This window comes from Prosopis cineraria, unplaced genomic scaffold, assembly GCF_029017545.1.
Source record: "Prosopis cineraria cultivar Desert tree isolate PC_DT_omini unplaced genomic scaffold, ASM2901754v1 PC7, whole genome shotgun sequence".
Taxonomy (NCBI): domain Eukaryota; kingdom Viridiplantae; phylum Streptophyta; class Magnoliopsida; order Fabales; family Fabaceae; genus Prosopis; species Prosopis cineraria.
Window position 1 is genome coordinate 6,751,584 of NW_026555338.1, and position 24,487 is coordinate 6,776,070.

Below are 24,487 nucleotides of genomic sequence, written 5' to 3' on the forward strand. Positions count from 1 at the left end.
GAGAGCCTATGGTTCGTGTTAGGGTGATTTGGAGGTTCGATCGGTAGTGATCATGCTAAGTGATGTTATGAGATGCTAAGGAATAGTATGTGAAAGTAGTGAAAAGTTGAGAATGGATATGTGTTATGTAAAAGTGAATGGAAATGAGATATGTGAAATAAATGCTACTTTAATAAGATTTTAAATGATATACTATGCTTTACTTCCATACTGTTACATGTGATAGTCAATAGGAGTGAGTCATTCTATTACTGAAATTTTTATCATACCTCTATGGTTACATATTTACAAGGCCGGGCAGTAAGCAGGGCAAGAGAAGACAGTTGGGACCGGCTTGAGTTGTGAAGCCATGTATACTCGAAGTTATGTAATGAACTAAACCAAGATCTTGTGTATATTTATGTAATGAATTTTCATAAGATTGCATGTATGACTTGAATAATGATTATTGTGGAATCCAAGCCCAAATTATATGTATTTGTGATGAAATAAATTAGGGGCTATGATTGGGATGATTGTGTGTTGAATTGTTATGATTAATGGTGAATCTTAAGCCTGAGTGACAAATTATGATGAAATGAGTAATTTAGGGCTAAAATTGTATTATGAATGTGAATGTATATGTTTATGTTGAGAAAATGGCCTAATGGGCTAAGTTATGCCAAGTAAGGGCAAAGTGTGTAAAGTTATAAAATGTGGAAATTGATTGTAGAAAGGTCAAATTTTGATATATGTGTATGATTGTGATGGATTGAGGTCAATCAGGTGTATTAAGTTCTTTTGAAATTGATTCAAGGCCTAGAGAGGTCTAATAAGAGAAAGGGATTAATTTGAGTGCTCGGGTATGCAAATTTTTCAAAAAAAAAAGTGACTCTTTGCACCCAGGTGTCCAAATTTTGATCGAACCGTTAAATCATGTCCAAACCTATCTCATTAGCTAGCTTACGAGCTAAGCTACACATGGCACTCAAATTACTCTGATCAGATGTCATATGCAAAAATGGCACACACCAAAAGTTTGTCATTTTTGCTGTCAAAATGATAGCAGAAATTTAGACAGGCACGATGTGTGGTTCTATGCCACATGTCGCATGATAAGTCATATTTGTTATACACTTTTTCTTAGGCATTTAGGACTACATTTCATGATAGAACACCCTAAAATGTACATTCTAGGTGTTAAATTAGGGTTTTGGGTCTCAGTAAAAAAGTGTGCATATTAGGGGTATTTTGGTCATTTTTACACTTCGTTGGAAATTCAAGGACAAATTGGGAATTTTATGTGTTTATTAGTTTTAGGGCCATTTTTATATGTTAAGAGTCTCCATATGCATTGATATCATATTTTTAGTGCAATTTTGCCTAAATGTTCAAATACATTAGGGGTAATTTGGTCATAAAATGCACTTTTTCATCAAATTAGGAATAAGCTTGAGATTTATATCTTTTGATGAGCTAAGATGATTGGTCTAATTAGTTTTCATTGATTCATCCTAGGTTGAGATTTATTAGAAAAAGACAGCATTTTAAGGTTGTCTCCTTAAGAGTTTCTAGTTAGCCTTTAATTTTGGTTCAAGTGTGTCCTTGTCTATGCTTGAGTTATGTGAGGTTTTCATATTCATTTTCATTTATTCATTTCAATACCTTGGATGAATTAAATATTTCCTATCTTACTCTACTTAAATAAATGTCACATTATGGTTATTTGATTATTTGATTTAATTGTGATTTAGGTGGATAAGTGTGATAAATAAAGAAATAACTCAATTGGCACATGGGGAAGCTTGAGCACGAAATTTCAGACCTGAATGGGCTTCAAAATGGTGTGATTTATCAGGTCTAATGAGGCACACATAAAGGCTCCATGCACTTGCACACAAGGGATCAAGTTTACTTGTCAAAGCTCAAATTAATTGCAATATGTTTGAGAAGCTTGGAGGCAAATTTTCGATCTAAATTTGAGCTTCATTTGGAGTGAATTCCAAGGCAATTGAGGGAGCATAAGAGCTTATCATATCCATGCACATATGGGATTAGAAGAGCATGTATTGGAATTATCACCCAAGTGACTTGCAACCTAAACTACCCTTAACCTCACGTGACCTAATGACTTGTAATTAGTTTTGTGGCAACTTATTTAGTAGGTGACCATTATATTTTCGTCCAATAACACATTTAGAGAGGATTAGGATCAGATTTTCAGATCATTCACTCATAATTTCATATTTTCATCTTCATGTTCTTCATTTTCTCTTAATTTTCTCTCTACACTTCCACTCTCTCTCCTCCATATCTCTCAATCTAACCATCCAAATTTAACCAAACCACCACCATTCTTTTCTTCTCTTCCTCCTCTACAAAACCTAATAGTTTCATAATGATCAAACCTTGTTTGATTTTGCTCAAAATTTATGGGAAAAAGAGCCAAAATTTTGGAGCTTTAACTTGGAGATTGCTTGAAGATGCATGGCTAGATTCTTGAAGGAGCTACTATTTGGAAGAGGAAACCTTGATTTATATTATTTTCTAGTTAGATTTAAATTTCTTCTCTCTACTTTTCTCTCTCTAGAATTATAAATTTGTATGATTCTTTGGTCTTGTAATTTTAAGTGATGATTTATATGATTGAGAGATACTTGTTGCTATTTGAGTTTTGTTACTTGAGCTCTTGATTTTGGCCTCTTCAAGTTGATTCATAATCTTGGTTAACTTGATGAGTTTAATATGTTTTCTTGTGTGTCATAATCTTGCCAACTTAAATACATGTAAATATCTTCATGAATCATAATCTTGAGCATGTTGATTCTATCATATGTGCTTGACCTAATTGACTCATATTTGTAAAACTCTGGTTAGGCTTAATGCTAGCTTTACTTTGGCTCTTTCTAAGACCATAACCTTGGATTAGGGTTGGTCAAGGTATTAGCTAAGTCTTAGTTGATATAACTAATTCACTAAAACCAAAGAGAAGGAAGAAGAAACTAAACTAGCTAGGTTATAATTAAACAAGGATAGGTGACAAATTCTATATAAGAGTTTCTACTTTTAATAGGTTTTCACACATCCACTTAATTCACCTTAAAATTAGGTTTAATAGCTTAATTAGTTTTGAGTTTAAATATGTCTCACACACTTTTTAACTTGTAACACAATTCAAACCTAATTTCCAACTAAGCATCCTCATAAAGATCAACCTAGATTCATACTAGTACTACATTAGTGTAGCTTAGTATTATCTTGTTAGGGTAGTGACAACCTTAGTCACCACAATGCATGTATTGCATGCCACAGCACACAAACCAATTCCCACTTGATTTTTGTTATTTTAAAGGCATGCATTTGAAAAGGGAATGCTTATGGGTTATGTCAACTGTGTATTAGATGATTGTGTAATTACTTCTGCTGTGTATTCTCTAATAGGGTATGATTTTACAAAATAAGTCTTTGGCCAAAGCTTTTCAAATGAGATTTAATTATTGTAATTGATGTGTTGATATGGTAACACCATTAATCTTCTCCTATATTTAGAGCATATGGAAGGAGGTTACACCAACACCGCATTATATCAATGCTAAGGAGTCCAAATCTCTAACACCACACCTCAATAGGTACTAAAGAGATAATCTCCAACATCATATTGTAATAAGTACTAAGAAGATATAATTCTCCAATACTACACCCCATCGAGCATTAAGGAAAATATGCCATATAGTCTTTCGCTGCTTCTCCCTACAAGTGAACTCCTGCCCTTAAGATCATACTTTTGTATAAACCATATATTCGCATATATATAACAAACCATATGTATATATAATTATAAAACATGCAATTCATTAAACTCACATCTTTAGAGATCACTTTCATGCATAAAACTATCACTTAGAAAATATGCAGACTCTAAAATATTTTATTTATTAATAGTTATATTTCCAAATGATTACAGTAGACAATCAATTAGAGGAAGTTATTCAATTACCACAATCCTTCTATCATAAAAAAGCTTACCCATGGATTTTCACAACCACTAATGACTTACTACAAGCTTTCTTTCTCACTTTATACACAAATTAGGCCAATCTACACACAATTGGCACTATAAGTCAATTATTCCAATTGATCAAAAATGATTAATTATTAACTAAAGCTACATTTAACCTTCCATTCTTTTCCACTTAAACAATCTAGGTTCATTACCCCGCAATTACTACTTTCTATCACTTCTATCAATCTCATTTCACTTCTACCCTATCTCCACTCCATTTTTCCTTTGATTTAGGGTTAATTGGAGCCTATAGCTTTAAAGTTCTATCATTTAATCCCAAATCAATCACAAAGCTCTAATTTAACTCTCAATAACATTTTCATTACAATAGGGTAAGAAACTAACCCCTTAATTTTTGCCAATTCAATTTCTCTATAACTTCTACTAAGAGAAATTATAGTAGAATCAAATATTAAGGTTGTACGATACTTACCCAATAAGCTACTAATTGGACATATCTTCCAACACTCTAAAATTTGATGCCTTAGCTAAGCTTTCTCTTCTTCTCCTTCCTGCTCATGCTTTCCTTTTGTTTCTCTCCAAATTCATGGGTTGACTCACACACTTATCAACCAAATTATGTGCCATACACACACGCTTTGTTCCGAGATGCAGTTTTGCCACCCATATCTTTCCAGTCAACACTCCAATGAATCAAAATATCAAGAATCATCTAAATTTTTAATAATTTACTAATTACTAATTCACCCCTTGATTAATAACTAATTATTAGATTAGAAAAATCAAGATGTTACAGGAGGTGAAACAATTTTAGTGTGCAAACTAATACATACATACATACATATATAATCAATATGTTAAAAAAATGAAACAAAAACAAAAACAAAGAAATAGAGGTGTGGGACCTATGTCTCTATTTAATATTATATTTCCCTCCTCCTCTATTGTTTTCACATATATAGTTTTTGAAAGTTAACAAACTATTAGAATAGTGATTCTACCTGTTGGTGCATTTTCTTATGAGTGACTGCTATAATCACACGTCAATTTACACTAGAATTATTCCAAGAAATTATATGTTATAAATTACGTGTGAACACCTTATCCTCTCACGTGTGATTTTGCACTTCTAAATAATCATTCAATTCTGTGTGCCAAATCACACGTGATACCATATTGCTCTCTCTCGTGGTCTTGTACTAATGAATATACATTTAGTTTTGTGTGCTAAAACTTGTGTGGTACCTCTTTGCTCTCTCGCATGGTTTTGCACTTATGAATATACTCATATATCAAAGTGCTAAAACTTGAGAGTGCAGTATTAGCTCTCACACATAATTTTGCACATAAGAAACTATCATCTATTTTATGTGACAAATCACGCGTAGAACCTCTTCTCTCTCACGCGTGAAATGATTGGTAGAATGCCAAAGCCATTTTATGTGATCAAAATTCATGTGGAACTAGAATGTTATCACCTGTGAAATTGCAAGCATTAAAGCACAAACTCGTCTAATGCATTTTCACTCATAAAACTTCAATAACTCAAGCAAGATTTTACATGATCAAGAGATATAGATTTGTGAATCAATGATCATACAAGTAAACAATTTTAGCTTGGCTTGAGTAGACTTAAGACTCAATAATTCAAAATGAGATTATGTAACAAGTGAAAAATCATGCGTGGCTACCATCAATCTCATATGTGGTTTTACACTTTGATACAATGCAATGAAATATAGATGCTAAAACTTACGTGAACAATAAAGGCTTTCACGCGTGGTTTTTCATGCAAAACCAAAACTTAAGGCATCACATAACATAAGTGCTTAATCACGCATCAAGCACTTCTTCACACTCGCATGATCTAGCAGTCAGTGTGTCTAATATGCAAAAACCTGTGAGTAACCTATAGAATCATGTGTGATTTTGCCTCTCACCATGCAAACATCTTCTATGAAAATCAACACGCAAGACATTGTTTGCAAGCCTTAACATACTTAAATGAGTCTTAATGCATATAAATGAGGCATATGATGCATTCATTAAATAATTATAAAAGGTGATTAACCTCTCTAAGTTTTCACATTGAATCTAAAAAAATTTAAATAACTTATTCTAAACTTCTTCATCTTCTATTAATTCTTCATGCTTTTAAGGTTTTGTCTTCATTCATAATTCTTTTTATCTGCACACATAACAAATGCCTCTTCTCTCTTAGTTTTGTAATCATCAAAACACATGATCCAATAATAATTTAAAGATAATAATAATAAGAAGAAGAAGAATAAAATCAAGAAGCAGTTATAATATGGAATAAAATAAATAAATATAAAAAATAATAAATAAATATTATATTTAATACCATATTTCCCTCTTCCTCCATTGTTTTCACATTTGCATAAAGAGAAATCGGCATCTTCTTCTTCTTCTCCGCTCCAATCCATGTTCACCATTTTTCAAGTGAATATTTAAGTTTTCATATTTTTTAAGTACTCAAAACCACTCCCAATCCCAAAACCCTCCTCATGAAAATTATCTAATGCAATAAGAGCTTTCTAATGGTATAAATATAGAGGGTGATAGAGCAAATTTAAGGATTAGGGCTTTCCTATAAAATAGTCAATCTGAAGTTATGATAGTTTAAAATGAATGTTGAGTTTGTTAGGAGTGTAATAAAGGCTATAAAACATTTCTTTAAGGTTGGACCAAATTAGTTTTTCTCACACATCTTCTCAAAAGTTCATTTTTAGATCAAAATACCCCTAATACACAAAAACTAGACACTTAGCCAAATTTTCAATTCTAAAGCAATATGTGTGCACTTTGAGATAATAAAGCCTTAATAATGGTTCTAATTGATATAGAAAAGTATGTAATAAATGTGTTCTATGAAAGATGCATGGGGACATTAACTACTGGGAAAAATCCACAAGTAACCTTTCTTGTGACAAAAAGATTGAGGTAACCGAATAACTTACTCTATGTGATTGTCTATTGTAACTATTTGTGAATATTATAGCAATTACATGAAATTTTTTTAAATTATGCATGTTTTGAGAAAATAAGTAATTGTTGCATGAAAAGGATTTCAAATAAAAAAGTTTGTGGGAATATACAATTATATAACTATATATATGGATTTGAATGCAAATTGTTCATTTGTATGTAAGCATGATCATAGAGGATGGAAGTTTACTCATAAGGAGAAGTAGTGAGAACTCCATATAACATAATTCTCCTTAGTTCGTAACGGTGTGAGTGTTGGAGAATTTTATCTCCTTAGTACTTGTTGAAGTACGATGTTAGAGATTATCTCCTTAGTACTCATAAGGGATGCGGTGTTGGAGATTTAAGCTCCTTAACATCTGTAAGATGCAATGTTGGAGTAACAACACCCTGATCATTGTGCATGATAAGGGAAATCATAGTCTGAAAGTGGGACAAAATGCCTTTGGCTAAGTGATTCTACCACTGAAGGTGCACTTAGGTCAATGAAAGTGTATTGGCCTAATAAAGCCTATGGTTTCAATTAGAGTGACTTGAAGGCTTGGATGGTAGTTGATTGTGCTAATGGTGATAAATTGTTGTGAAAAGAGTTTACAAAGTGAAAATGATTTTATAAAGTGAAATTATATTATATGGTTTTATTTGTTTATGTATATGCAATACTTGTTTATAGTTGCTTGCAATAGTTAATAGTAGTAAGTTATTCTGTTACTGAGATTATTATCTCACCAAGTAGTTATATTTTTTTATAGGTCTGAGTGGTAAGCCCAATAAGGGAAAAGATATAGGACCGACATAGTAGTATTATTGCTGTGTGACCCTAGAGTTTATATAATGAATTTAGCTCCTATATATTTGCATATGATTTAAGTTTCCACAGGATGCATATGCATGTTTTAGATTGTGACAAGTGGTGATTTTATGAATCTTAGCCTTATATTTGTGAATGTGTTACATGTGGTGAAATATGCAAGAGTGGGGTAAGATTTGATTCTAAATGCATAAGTAGTGATTATTAGGTAAATTTGAAAGTCATAGCAATCATAGTGAAAAGCAATTTAGGGTTAGGATTGTGTTATATGAAAATGTGTACGTGTGAGTATGATTGTATTAATGACTTTGTGGTAAATGTGTAAAGAATTGGCCAAGAAAATGTTTTATGTCATAAAAGTGAAAAATAGGCCCTATTTCTTATAAAAGGGTGATTTAATAGAAACAACATATAGGAAGAGCTAGTAGCTCTGTGCCATATGCCACGACGCATGTGGTACATGCTGCAACATATAGTCCCTCTTTTGGCATTATTTCTTTAATTTTAAATCATGTGTCGGGAGTGATAAATGCAAGAAACTATCTTTCACTGTGCATTGTTGATATGTAATTGATTTCAAAGGGTTTTAAAAACCCCCCAAGCCTTTTAAACAAATGTTTTTTTCTAATTGTGTTTAATATGATGTGGTAATTTTGTTAACCCCTCCTAATACTAGTTTAGTACAAGGATAACAGTTTGGTTTGGGGAGAGGTTACATTTGGCCTATGTATGGAAGAATATATTCCTTTTACATTTATGATAAAGCTTCCTGAAAAATGGCCAGAATGAAGAAACAAGGTCCCTCCATCGATTTGAGTTAATGCATGAACCTTGAGCTCAATGAAAGATGAAAAAAGGTGCCAAAACATACACTCCACCTTCCTTCCTATCTATTTTATAACATAGGTCTAAGGCGTCAAATAGATTTGGGGCTTCCAAATATCCTTATATTATTAAAGTTTAATAAAACAAAAAATTATGAATGGTTGAGATTAACACACGACAGATGGCCCAAATTTTCTTACTTTAATGAAACGGTGCATACAATTGATGAGCACCTTCATTCCTGAGCATCGAAGATGAACCCTAAATGGAGAAGGGTAAGTAGATGGAGTTAATATTTTTGTGAATTTTTAATTTTACACTGAAAATTGGAAAATGAGGATGACATCTCACATAAAGATAGTAACTAAACTTCAAAAGTGTGATACATACAATGGGAGTGAATGATAATTTACATTTTAATAAATTTTATTGACCAAACAAGATCATTCTATTGGATTTGTATTTTTTTAGTTAATATTATCCTTAGATTTTATAAAATATCTTATAAATTGAAACATTCAACCTTGCTTTATTAAAAAGAACAAAGGGAGCATTTCCTTGGAAAAATGACAAATAAATCCCTCTAAAATATATAAATGACAAGTTAGTCTCTAGAAATGCCATAATTCTACTGAAGTTCCTAGAGACTTTTCTATCATTAATGAATTTATATAAATAACTAAATTGCCCTTGTTAAAAATAAAACAATCCATAAGTTTTGTTTAAATAATCACAAATTTATTTCTTATATTCACAACAATGCAATAGCAAATCAGGAATTAGCATGCAAAGTTATAATTTGTTATTGCGTTGTTGTAAATATAAGAAAGAAAGTTGTGATTATTTAAACAAAAATTGTGAATTGTTTTATTTTCATCAAGGACAATTTGGTCATTTAAATGATCTCATTAATGACAGAAAAAAGTCCCTATGGACTTTAGTAAAGTTATGGCATTTTGAGGGGCTGTAAAGTCCCCGAGTCTAAACTGTAAAGTCCCATCTCAACCTGTACTTTACCATTTCCCATCACACAATCAATAAATCAAAATTAAAGTAATAGCCCTTTATTTGTTTTCAAAATCATGGGATCCCAACTTCTTAAAACATATATTCAAATAAGAGGGCTAATGGAAGCGTAAACACACTCGAAAGACTCAAAATATCACAATTTCTTAACCTTGAAAAGGGGCCTTGCGCTGCGACGTGCGACATATGTGCCGCAGCATGTGGCATAGAACTACATCTCCTATTTCTAACTGCATCATGCACCACAGTGGGCACATCATGTGCTATAGTACGCTTGTCCAAATTTTTACTGTCATATTGACAACAAAAATGATGAACTTCCGATGTGTGCCATTTTCACATCCGACATTCGATTAGAGTGATTCAAGCACCCACACGAAGCTTACGATGTATACTATCTAATGGAATAAGTTTAGACTCGATCTAATGGTTTGATCAAAAATTTGACACCTAAGTGCAAAAAGTCACTTTTTCTTTCAAAAACTTATACCTTAAGTGCTCAATTCTCATTCCTTATCCCATTAGATCACTTCGGGCCTTGAACTAAGTCTAAAAGGACCACATACACCTTATTAACATCACAATACACATATATCACATCAATAGCCCATTTTGACCTCTCAAAGCTATATTACACACTTGTGGTCTTACACGAGGAAAACACATATATAACACATAATTACATACACAATTAAACTTGTTTCACTTTCAACCCTCCAACTCTTACATATAGGGCTCTACCTTACCATATGGTCAAAAATCACAAATATACTCAACTTTTCTAAATGGGGCTCTACCTCACCATTTTTGTTAAGTTCATGCCATTTGTGTCAAGTTCTCATCTAACAACACAACACACATTCAATTCACATAATCAATCACAATCAACTCATATATACTTTAGCGAAACAAGTTACAACTTCATACACTTGCTTGTCTCGCATTTAGGCTTACCTACGTACCCTTCACTAGGCCACCTTCTGCACAGTACAAAATCATATATTATATATAAGCAAGATTCATGTCATAATTTACTCTCTCAAGTTCACATACATTTATGCATCCTAATTGGCAACTCAAACTCTATCAACATATTATACATTCATTTTTACTCAGAGTTAGTCATATCACTACCAATCAAGGCTACTCTTTCCACACTTCTTTTCTTAACCTTCTCAAACTCTCTTTACCTATATTTAAAAGTAACAGAGTGAGACATACATTCCAATAACTCAAAGGTAACTCCAATTACTAGTTAGTAAGTAAAATTATGAATAAGCGATAAAGTAGCATGTATATTCATAAAACAATAACATATACATATACAAGAATTTATTCTCATCAATCTCATTATGCTCATGTAATGTATTTGTGGTTCCCTTTGGTAGAGTAAACTTTACACCCAGACCAGGCCATCCAGTCACAAGGAATAGGGCCCACTATACCACTGCTCAGACCAGGTCATTTTCATATGAGTGGTCTCTTAAGTCTGTCATGGTAGAGTCAAGCTCTATGCTCTAGATCATCAGGACTTTCTAGCCTTATATAGAGTAGGACCATGGCCCTCTACCCTAGTCTAGAATAACCTCATGGATCATGCAATATCCTAAGTCTGTCGTGGCGAAGTCAAGCTCTATGCTCTGGATCATCAAGATTCTTCTCCTAGGTCAATCCTGGTGGAGTCATGCTTTACGTTTTGGATCATCAAGACTTCTTGGACCTCCTTATGGAAGGGCCGCGCTTTCCCCTACCAAAATCCAGGGTATATCTCATGGATGCGTTGCATGTTAGTGTATGTATCACTTCTCAAATTCATTTCAATCAATACTCACGCACCCGCATGCATAGACTTTCACAATGCTGCTACCCTATCAATTCATAATACACTACATGTAGTTATATCAAAATACTTGCAAATAATTTCACAAACAAACAAGTAAAAGGGTTACTCTAGTTACTTTTAACCCTTACTACTAAGGGTTATCAATCATACTAAGCCCCTAAGGGCAAGATTCTCATGAGCAACTTCACAAGTGCTCAATGTACATAACACAGTGCCCCTCAATCAATTTTCAACATATTTCATAGGCATTAATTTGGCTAAACTGAATCCCTTAACATATAAGGTTATTTTGAGCCTGAATGCTCAAAGCTTAATTACTCGACTCTATACTAGTCACAAAACCTTAGTTCTGTATTTGATATCTCATTTTAACCCTTTCTTTCAAATTACAACACCTCAGAATCTCATGATTTGATTTCTCAATCGATGAAATTCAATGAAAAAGGGGTAGAATTGAAGCTTGGGATTGCGTGATACTTACCTAGTAAGTTATCAATCAAAGCAGACTCCCGAGCTCTAACTATGGCTTACCCTAGCAAAGATGGCTTCCTTTTGCCCTCCAAACGCATCTCCAACTCTCTCTTTTCTAATTTCATAAGCTAGTCATGTCAACTTTAAGTGATTCCTAAAAGGTGCATTGTGGCGCACGTAGCTTCCACCGTGGTGTGTGGCACAATGAAAAAATTTTCACTTGTGCTCGTGCGTTCTATCCTGGATTGTCTCTCTACCCTTCAATCCTATCAATGTAACACCTAACAACATCAAAAATCAACTCAACATCCAAATCACAAGTAATCCCTTAATTACTAATTTAACCCTGATTAGCAACTAGTTTCTGGGTTTGAAATTCAGGATGTTAGAAGGGCTAAATTATCATTTATATAATTCAAAACGATTTTATTATTATTTTACCTATTTCCTTCCTAATTTATGTCTAAAATATGAGCTATAAAATGGAAGAATAATAAGATTGAAGAGCTCTATAGGTGGATAATAGAAGGAACATTAATTTGTTCGCTGTGAACATAATATGATGATTTTATTACGATCACAATACTCTTCATTATTTTACCTTTTACTTATGATTTTATTTGCATTTGAGGGCACCATGAGTCCATGATAACTTATTTTGGCTTTGTATAAATTAAAAATTAGGAAAGTTGTATTCAGCTATATATGTGGTTATGAATATAACGTAGTGGTGAGCTTAAAAACTATTTAGTATAATTGTTGATTTGACAACATGCACTATTATAGAAATGGGTATATATGACAAGCCTTAATTATAACCGTCCAATAAATTATAATATTAGATAGTTTAATAAATAACCGTCCAATATAAGAGATATATTGGATGGTTATTTTTAGAACCGTCCAATATATGTTTGAATTTTCCCTTTTCCACTATTTTTTTAGACTTTATTGGACCGTTATTCATATAACCGTCCAATAAAACTTATCAATATTGGACAGTTAATATTTTAACCATCCAATATGTGCTTTTTATATCAGCTCCAAGCTCCAAACTTCAGTTCCATTTTCAACGTCCTTGCTCCCTCCAGTTCCAAATCTGATTTTCGACATCTCTCCTCCAGTCTCCTCTCCTCTCATTTTAGCCATTGATCTCCTCCAAGCTCTCTCTTGCTCTCCCATGCCTCTCTTCTCCTGCTCTACCACTGAAGACTCATCTTCCACAATTTTTGTCTCTCCTCACGCCCCCATTCCGTAAGTGATTGCATTTTCTCTTCCCATTTCTTCTGAATCTCTTGCTCTTTAAAATGATTTAACTTAGTTTTTGTATTTCATTGGATTACTAATTCTTGATTAGGCTTATAGTTTTTTAGATTAGATTATATTGATTTTGAGTGTTATTGGTGTTGCACGCAAGCTGTTCGATAAAATGCTTCATAGAAAAAAATGACCTTTGGCAAGAACCCTCATAAAATTTAAGTTATGAGTCACTTGAAAATGTATGTTAGACTAATAATATATAATTAGAAGAGAGTTATATTTAGTTTTTATTTTTATCCAAATTTATTATCTATTTTTTATGTATTTTTTGTTTGAACAATATTTAACTAGTTTAAGTGAAAAAATTTTATCATTTGATTCTTTGATTGATGATTGAGTAGTATATAAAGCTTCACGGTAATTGGAATTATATATGAGTACTTTTAACTTACTTAAAATTATTACTTATATGTAATTTATAGTTTTAAATAACATGTGATATTGTTGTTTTTGATGATGATGATGATAATGTGATTAAAATGAGGGCAAAATGTTTAGAAAAATTTTATTTTTATGCCATTATGCTACTAAATTTTTATTTGAAATTAATAATTTAGAATTTTAAGGGCCTTTTTGTTTAACTTTTTTTAAATTAAAAGGTAATTTTTTTATACAAGAAAGTTTTTTTTATTTGTTTTGAATAGGGGTAGAAATTTTCAGTGAAATTAGTTTTTATAAATTAATGATATATTATTTTTATAATAGTTAGGCCTATATATTAATGTTAATATTGAAATATATATATATATATATATATTATATTACTTATTATTATAAGTAAAAACTGATTTTTTATGATTGTAACAAACATAAAATAATTCTTAATTTTTTTTAAATTCCTAAAGAAATTATAAAAATAAATGTTATAAATTATTTATAATTTATAAATAAAAGAATTCACTTTTTAACAATTTTTCACATAAGATAAAATACTTATAATTAATTTAATATAATTATAAGTATTATCATAAATTTAATTATCTTAGAGAGGGATGATGTGTGTGTGTGAAAACATGTGGCTCATGATTGAATAAGTTGGTAATTAATATATTCATTAAACTAACTCTTTTAATATGATTGAGTCACTAATATTATTTCTCTCAACAATTATTGTTAGATTGAGAGAGATTATGGACAAGAAATGGATGTCTGTGAATAGAGTCACAAAAGAATATGTCAATGGGGTGAAGGAGTTCATTAGATTTGCATTAGAGTATGAGGTGAGGCAAACCATAATAGCATTGTATGCCCTTGTGTAAAATGTGGCCTCTTGAAGCGGGTTAGTGCAAGTAAGTTGGAAGATCATTTAGTGTGTTTTGGAATTGATCATACTTATACATGTTGGCATAAGCATGGTGAGTCAAGGGATACAACTGATAGAAGCCTTGAGTATAGTAATACATACATGTCACATGATTTCAAAACAAGCATAGACAAGGATGATCATGTTGAAGAGATGACTAATGCTGTTGAAGAGGAACTCCAGGATTGTCTAAAAATACTTGAGAGGTTGAGAAATGATATAAGGATACCTTTATACACCAATTGCATAGAATTCTCAAAATTGACCGCTATGCTGAGATTGTTTAACTTGAAAGCAAGAAGCAGGTTGCTGGTACGATCTTCACATAATTTCTTTAACTTATTCATGAAATATTACTGAAGGGTAACAAGCTTCCAACCCAAACATATGATGCAAAACAAGTGTTGCGATCTGTAGGCATGAGTTATGAGAAGATACATGCTTACCCTAATGATTGCGCTTTGTTTCAGAATGAATATGCTTCATTAACTAACTGTCTTAAATGTAATGCATCACGTTATAGGGATAATGGAAAGAGTTTGAGAAAGGTGGTATGGTACTTTCCCATTGTGCCTAGGTTTAAACGCTTGTATAGCAGTGTAGTATATTCAAAAAATTTGATATGGCATGCAAATGAAAGGATTAGAGATGGTATTTTAAGGCATCCTGCTAACTTTATGCAATGGGAAAAGGTTGACTGAGTGTACCCAGACTTTGTAAAAGATTCTAGAAACCTTCGCCTCATACTAACTACCAATAGAATGAATCCATATGGCATGCAAAGCAATACCCATAGCACATGGCCAGTGATGTTAATCATTTATAATCTACCTCCATGGCTATGCATGAAGTACAAGTATTTGATGATGTCCCTGTTAATTTCTGGGCCAAAACAACCAAAAAATGATATAGACATGTACTTGACTCCTCTAATTGAAGATTTGAAGCTATCATGGGGGACAGGGGTTAAAGTGTATGATGCATACAGGGGAAATATTTAATTTAAAAGCCATGTTGTTTGGCATAATCAATAACTTTCCGGCGTACAATAATTTGTCTAGGTACAGTATCAAAGGGAAACTTGGATGCCCTATTTGTAAAGATAGCACACAGTCAGTGAGATTAAAATATTGTATGAAAAATGTGTACATAGGACATTGTAGATGGTTGCCTCAACAGCATTATTATCGAAGATTAAAAAAAATCTTTTGATTGTAATCCAAAAGAAGGTGGGCTACCTCCATTTTTATCTAGTGATTAGCTGTTTGAAAAAGTTAAGGATTTGGATATTAAATTTGGAAAACCTTTTGCAAGGCACATTAGTATAAGTGGGCGAAAGAAAAGATCTATTTTCTTTGATTTGCCATATTAGATGACCTTAAATGTGTGGCATTTTCTTGATATAATGCACATTGAAAAAAATGTATGTGAAAGTATTATTAGTACGTTACTACAAATTCCAAGAAAGAACAAAGATGGCATAAAAGCGACGCTAGACATGGTTTCTATGGGTATAAGGGAAGACTTGGCACCGGAGGAGAATAGAAGTTGTACATTTCTTCATCCAACATCTCACACATTGTCCAAAAAAGAAAAAAAGTCATTATATGAGTTTCTTGGTGCAATTAAAGTTCCAAAGGGTTACTTTTTCAATGTGAAGAATCTTGTGTCAATGAAAGACTTGAAGTTGAAAGATTTAAAATCACATGACTGTCATCTGGGTTCATACAGGTGAATCTTATAAGGCATGGAAATAAATATGAGCCTTTTATTTTGACATCGCAGGCTAAACAAGTGTTCTATGTTCATGATCCTGCAAAACAAAATTGGTCTATTGTTTTATTATCAAATAAAATAATTGGAGAGATGATTGATGTTTTTTAGGATGATCCATTTTAGGGGATTGCACTTGAAAGCAATCTCATTGAAGATGGTGCCAACTATATAAGACATGATCACAATGAAGGTATTTGGATTTCAAAAAGGGGCAAAAGAATGAAAGAGAAGATTAAGAAATTAAATCAAGCTATCAAGGTAGAAAAAGTTCAAAAGAAGATAAGGAAAAGAAAAAGATCGATTTAATCTTGTGGTGATCAGTTTTCTTAATTACTATTTATATTTTATTTGTACCTTGTGTATTTTAATTTACTTAATTACTATTTCTTTTTTATTTGTAACTTGTGTATTTTAATTTTCTTAATTACTATTTTTGTTTTATCTTTTAACTATTTCATTACAAGTAAATGGCTCCCAAAATATCACCTAGAGACTTGGTGACCGCACTTCAACCAATAACCTATACGATAATCCTCCTAATGCCACAAATTCACCCCCTGACTCACCGATTGGCCCACTTCCTGACCTACTGATGAGTGATCATCCCTTTACATCCACCAGTCATCCTATAGTTAAAAATGCTCAAGAAACTGTGGCTATATCAATTAGAAAAGGCTTGGTATTGATGGGTGAGGTTAATCAAAGACGGTTGGTTGGATAGAAATATTCTCTTCAGTGGAATTCAAAGGGTCAACCAATTAGGAACAAAAAGCATAAATTCTCCAGCTATATTGGGGTTATGACTAGAGGGCATTTAGGATTATCAATTAATAGTTGACGTGATGTAAATTCAGCCTCCAAGGATTTCATATGGGAACAAGCTGAGGTAATATATATGTATTTATAATATTAATTGATTTATTATATTATCATATCAATTTTCTAACTTATATCTTAAATCTACTAATTGAGCAGTCAACATTTAAGATTGATACCAGTCGAAGGCATTTTGTCATAGAAGTAGCATGTAAGGTACATCGTACCTTTTGATATTTTGTAGGATCAAAATACATAACTCATACTGATGGCCATATTAGTCCTATAATCCCTAAGTTGATATGACCTATTGTCAAACAAGAGCATTGGGATGATTTTGTTGTTAAGCGCCTTGACAAATCATTCTTGGTAAGGATTATGATATTTTGTGTAATAATTTTATATGAATTGATCACTAAAATCATGGTACTTTTTATTTTTTTAGCAATTGAGCCAAAAATAAAGATTTAAGGGCAAAAAATCTTTTCCCCTTCCTAAAAGGGCGCTTAAGGTATTCAGGGATTGAGTAACAAGTGGTATGTTTTGAATTTATTAATTGACATGCAATATGTGATGTCACTAATGTATTTTAATGCATAAATCGACGAAGAGGGCACACTAGAGAGCTCTATATCATGGGCTAAACTCTTTATATTAGGTCAGACTGATAAAAATGGCAACTATGTGGGTGAACATTGTAACCTCCTCTTATGTTCACTCAATATAAAAGAAGATTACGGTGTTATCACTACCTCACATCAATTACAATAAATAAATTTCATTTCAAAAGCTTCAGCTGAAGATTTATTTTGTAAAATAAATGAATTCATAATACAATCAAAGAAAAACACAGCAGAAATAAATCATACACTTCTTAAATATATAGTGGACGTAACCCACCAGCATTTTTATCTCAATTGCATATATTTTAACACAAAAATAAAACTAAAATTTGGTCGGTACGTCATAGCGTGCAGTTCGTGCGCCGTGGCATGTGGCACAGAGCCACACACTTTCCCTTTCTGTATTGTGTGCCACGGCATGTGTCACCATGCACCGCAGTGCGCTTGTCCGAATTTATGTTGTCATTTTGACAGCAAAAATGACGAACTTCTGGTATGCACTGTTTTCACATACGACATCTAATTGGAATGATTCAAGTACCCACATAAAGCTTAGCTCGTATACTAACTAATGAGATGGGTTTAGATATGATCTAATGGTTCGATCAAAAGTTAGACACCCAGGTATAAAAAGTCACTTTTTTAAAAAAATTTTATGCACCCAGGTGCTCAATTCGATCCCTTTCTCTCATTAGACCACACTAGGCCTTGAACCAATTCCAAAAAGATCTAAGACACCTGATTAACCACAATTAATCATAGTCATGCTTATATTTCAAAATTTGACCCTTCTACGACTAATTTCCAAAATTCACTAACTTTACACACTTTGTCATTTCTTGGCATAATTTAGCCTACTTGGCTATTTCTCAACCCATACATATTCAATCATATTCATAATATAATTCTAGCCCCAAATTACTCATTTCATCATAATTTATCCTTAGCTTATGATTCACAACAACACTACCAACCATATCAACACAAACATATACAAATCATAGCCCCTTTGTTTCAAACAACACATATACACATAATCAGGCTTGATTTCACAAAATTTCAATTCAATATATGCATGCAACCTATGACAACTCATATACACTTATATATATACAATCTCAGTTCAATTCATTACACAACCTCAGAGTACACGGCTTCACAACTCAAGTTGGTCCAAACTCTCTTCCCTTACCTAATCACTTCCTGGTCCTGTAACCAAGTACCCACGGGGGTGAGATAAAAATCTTAGTAATAGAATAACTCACTCCTATTAACTATCACATGTAACAATATAAAAGTAAATATAATATATCATCAAAACCTCATAAAATAGCATTTATATCATATCTCATTTCCTTTCTCAACTTTTCCTCAATCACAAAGGATTCCATATTATCTCAAGATATTTCATCATATCACATAATATACTAGCATGATCTCTACCAATTGAATCTCTGAATCACCCCGACATGAAACCATAGGCTCATCTTAGACCAATGTACACTTTCATTAGTCTTGAGCTCACCTATAGTGGTAGAATCACTCGGCCAAAGATGTTCTAATGCACAATACCGACTATGGTTTCCCCCAATACATATAATAGGGCATCGTTGACTCCAATACCATATCACAAGGATACTAAGGAGTCTCTCATCTCTAACACCGTACCTCAATAGACACTAAGCAGATCTTCTCCAACACCGCACCTTTCAAGACACTAAGGAGAATTGTTTCCAACACCGCACCCTTACAGGTACTAAAGAAACTTTTCCATATGATCTTTATTATTTCCTATACTTGGGTAAACTCCCACCCTTATGATCATGCTTTTTCAAACCATTTAAGGTTCCTATTTATCATTTAACACTTTCTTACACATAACATATACATATAATACTTTTCATTACAAAACACACATTTCCATGCTTATTTCAATCAAAAGCCATTTCACACACAATAATCAATGTTATAAAACATGCTTAATTTAAAATTGTTTCATACACTACATAGCATACTAACATATAGTTACAATAAACAATCAAACAAAGGAAGTTATTTGGTTACCTCAACCCTTCTATCACTAGAAAGGTTACCCGTAGATTTCAACTATCACACAAGCTTATCTCAAGCTTCCTTTCTCTACTCGCACATTTGATATGTCAATCTGAACACATTTGGCACATTTTAGTCACTTGATCTATTTTGACTAAAAACTCATTTTTACCACTTAGGACTATATTCATTTGTAAACTCTTTTCCATTTATTCATTCTAAGTCCATGACTACCCAATTACTACTTTACATCACCTCAACCGATCTTATTTCACACAAATTAGATTTTTGCCCTAACTTTCTCTCTCTAAAGGCTAAAATTGAGCTTACGGGTTTAAAGCTCTATTGTTCAACTCTAAACCAGTCACAAAGCTCTAAAATAACTGTCTAATATATTATTTACCTGTACCACCTATTTTGACACTATATTAGACGGGTCTTTGAACCGTCCAATATTTGTTTTATCAATATATGACGGTCCCACATTGGACGGTTCAATATAAGAAAAAATAACCATTCAATATTCCCTTTTTTAGTAGTAGTGGTAGGATTTTGAGAGGTTAAAATGTCTTGCCTCTATTCCTGACCTTTATAAAAGCTCTTATTGGCTTTTGTCAAGAAAACTCAAAATAATGTGGGGAATTAAAGGCCTTATTTAGCAATATAACATTTGACTTCGAGAGAGTCATTTTTCACTTTTAAGAAGTCTAAGGTTGTTTGGCTACAATTTTTTGCCCAAAATGAAATTTCTTGAAAGCACATTTAAATGCGTTTGGGTGTGGATTTTTGCCAACAAAAATATTTAAAATTGTTGGGATGTACATTTAAGTGTGGGAGAATGACAGTTAAATCCCAAGAAGATCAATTAACTCAATTAAGTTCCAATCAATTTCAAAATGCTAACAAAGTCTTTTGATCCGTTAGTGGTAATAAGTTTAACAAGGATTTGTAAATATTTGCAAATTTAGCTTCCAATTTTACAATTCCATTGTGATGCATTTGCTATTTATTTTTCAAATTTTAATAGAAAACCTAAATGTTCATCTTTAATATTGAGAAGTATTAAGTCTAATAGCTTTAGGAATTCACAAGTTTGGCTCTCTATTTTGCAATTTTGTTTTGTTGCATTTGTTCCTTATTTTCCTAATTTTATCAGGAAACACAAATGTTCATCTCTAATATTGAAAAATATTTAATCTAACAGATCTAGGGATTTACAAGTTAGGTTTCAAATTTTACAAATTCACTATGGTGAATTTGCAACTTGCTTTCTAAATTTTAATAGAGAATACAAATGTTCCTATTTAATGATAAAAAATATTAAGTCAATTATTTATTCTTTTCCTATTACTTATAAAACAAATATATCTCCATTTCTCCCTTGCCTATTGTTTAATTATTGTTCAGCCTTATAAAAATTTAGAAAATAAGTTGCAGATATATCACAACTATGATGCAAAATTGGGAGTTAAACTTGTAAATTTCTAGAGATGTTAAACTTATTATCACTAAAGGATCAAGAGAATTTGTTGGCACTCTAAAATTGATTGGGACATAAATTAATTCATTCTCTTAAAATTTAGCTATCATTCTCCTATTTAGGTAATGCAAGGCAAAGACAAAAGCAACCACATCAAACAATTTTGGCAGCTTGGAATTTTTATTTCTTTTTATTTAACCTATTAAATTGAAATTTAAATTAAATACTCCATATTTTAAAATAAAAATTCTCTGACAAGAAAACTTTTATTTTTTTTTATATATTTTTCAAAAATTCAATGTAAGACTTATTTATGTTTTCATTATCTCTTATTTATTATTACAAACAATCAACTACACCATTATTTTTTTATCACATATATTTTTCAAACATTTTGAATATATTACATTTGTCCTACAAGAATTATAAATTATGAAAGTCAATGTCATTTGTGATAATTTTACATTCAAAAGCATTTGTCATTGTATACAATCCATATAACTTACAGTTTATCAAACTAAATTTTAGAAGCAAAAAAGTATCTAAGCACAAATTTTATTACAATAATCGAATTTTACCAAACTTATTTTTATTAAATAAACTTTTGACAAATTAATTGACTTTTAATTAATAGAAACCAAACAGGCACTAAATCACACTAGAACTCAATATTAGGCACATTGTAAAATCAACCAAAGTAGATAACAAGAGAAAACTTGAGAGGGAGAGAGTGAATTCTTTCTTATGTTTTTTTCACTTATGTGTGGAACTTGCTCCCACATCTATGGTATGTTGGTTGTGCATGAGGGGTGGGAGGCAGTTTGTCATGATTCATCATTTTTCATGAGGTTGAGGAGTTCCGGAATGATTCAGAACCCTCCAAAAGGCTCCCGAACAACCTTAAGAGTGCTAAAGAGTGCAAGAACATTCTAGAGAAACCTACACAACTCTAGCCTCAATATTTTAATACTGGCCACTAGATATTTTCATGTAAATATCTAGATATTTGTTATAAATATCTAGGAGAGGATTCTAGAGAATCAATTGTAACCATATGATTGATTTAATCTCTACCATCCATTAAGGAGGTGGGAACTTTCTAGATCCAAGGGGGAGGTCTATAAATACCTCAACCTACCTCATTTGTAACCAACCCTTGAGTTCTCAAAGCAATACTACTCTCACATTCTCCAAGCTCTCTTTCAAGTATCCTTTGCCCTCAAGCTTTCCCTTTCCTCAACTTAGCCAATCATCCTCCTTTCATATAAGTTAGGCTTACTTAGCAACTTCCAATGAAGATTGTCTAAGTGCCGCACAGGTCGAGAGACTAGCCCCGTGACAAGTTGCTCCCTCCAATTCAAAAAAGGATAAATTAAATCCAAATGTCATGACTTTAGTCTCTTCATAAATAGACTCTTAAGTCGCCTCGAGTAAAAAATGGGCTTGGCCCAAATCTATTAAGGGTAGACTAAATCTATTAGATGATAAAAAAAAATCCTTTGAAATTTTAAGGGAAAATGATATAGGTCTTTGTAAAATCATATATAGGTCAAAGAGAGCTAAATTAGTATAATTTCTTCAAGCTATTTTATAGTCCCTTTTCCCTCCCCTCTATTCAAGTTGTTATCCCTCTCCCCCAACTCGTGCTAAATGCTAATGTTGTTGTTCCATCCGTTCAAGCCGTCATCCATGTCAAAGTTCTTCATGACTACTCGTGCTACTTCATCTTCCTACCATCATAGTCCCTTCGTCTTTGAAAACAATGGCTATTTCAAGCTTGTGATTCCCCATCTTCCTTTTTCACAAAAAAGCCTTTACCTAACTTTTTGAAATCACCAATCGCGATACTTGTTGAAGATGGATACGTTGTTGTTCCATTTCAACTCAAACTTCAATGTTGCCCCCTCCTTTGGAATATTTTTTTAATATAAGGCTAAAAAAAGCCGTGCATAGAAGGACAGAAATATTATCATGTCAAATTTTATGAGAATCTGTAACCTGAAGGTGGATGATTAAAAATAACAACATTTAAATTATTTTGGGAGGCCTAGCAAGCAAGCATGTCAGTGCATCTATTTGCTTCTCTGAATATGTAATTAAAGGTAACAATCCAATCTTTCATGACAAAATGTTTAATTTTCTTGATAGCTTCTAAAAAAAAGATGATTATTAGGGATATTGTATTGAATAAGTGAAAGAGCTTTCATGGAATCGGAACCTTTAAAATCATTTTTCAAATGAGAAAAATTTTGGGATTTACAAATTGCATGGTTATTTTTATCATGTTAGGTTTTTATCAATACTTTTTTAAAAATTAACATGCATATTTTATTAAATTCATAACAAATAGAGAAAACATTAATAAAATAAGAGTATAATTGTTTATATATAATTATTTTCTCTACCAAGGCGATGGCAATGAAATTTTCAGAGAAATCATGGAGAGGTTGTGGATTTTGTTCTTCGTGGAGGTGATATTATTTGTTGGTGATGAGGCTTGTGCTTTTGAATATAGCTGAAAAGAAAGAGGTTTGTATGTTAGATTTGGACTTCTAGCGGCAGGGAAGAGACGACAACCCATTAACGCCAAATCAGGCCAACAAGAAAGAGAAGGATGTTTTTGATTCTTTGCGATTTCTTGATTCCATTGTTATTTTGGTGGATTTCATTAGGTTTGATTGATTTACCCATTAATGCCCGAGGAGCTTTTTGCTTTTTCTGTGATTTCGTCAAATCTAATCGAAGTCGTTGTTGATTTGGGTAGAGGGGAGTTTTTTTTTAATAATTATTTTGGAGGGTCTTTTTGTATTTTCTCATCTTTGATGCATATATTAACTGAAAATTAAATTAGATTTCCATATTCATGTCAAACAAGTTTTTAACCCTCAAGTTAATGAGTAAATAAGATCATAACTTTTTGCTCAAAAATCACTATGAATTCTGAATTCTTAAAATATATAAAATAAATTTTAAATTTTTAAATTTATAGTAAAATAGATCATGACTGTCAACTTTTTTAACATCGTTACAGTCCACACGAGTACAGTAATAGTCAAGGTTATTTTTATAAAAAAATAAATCCTGAATCATACCTACATATGGTTTGTAAGAAAGTTAAAAAGTTAACGG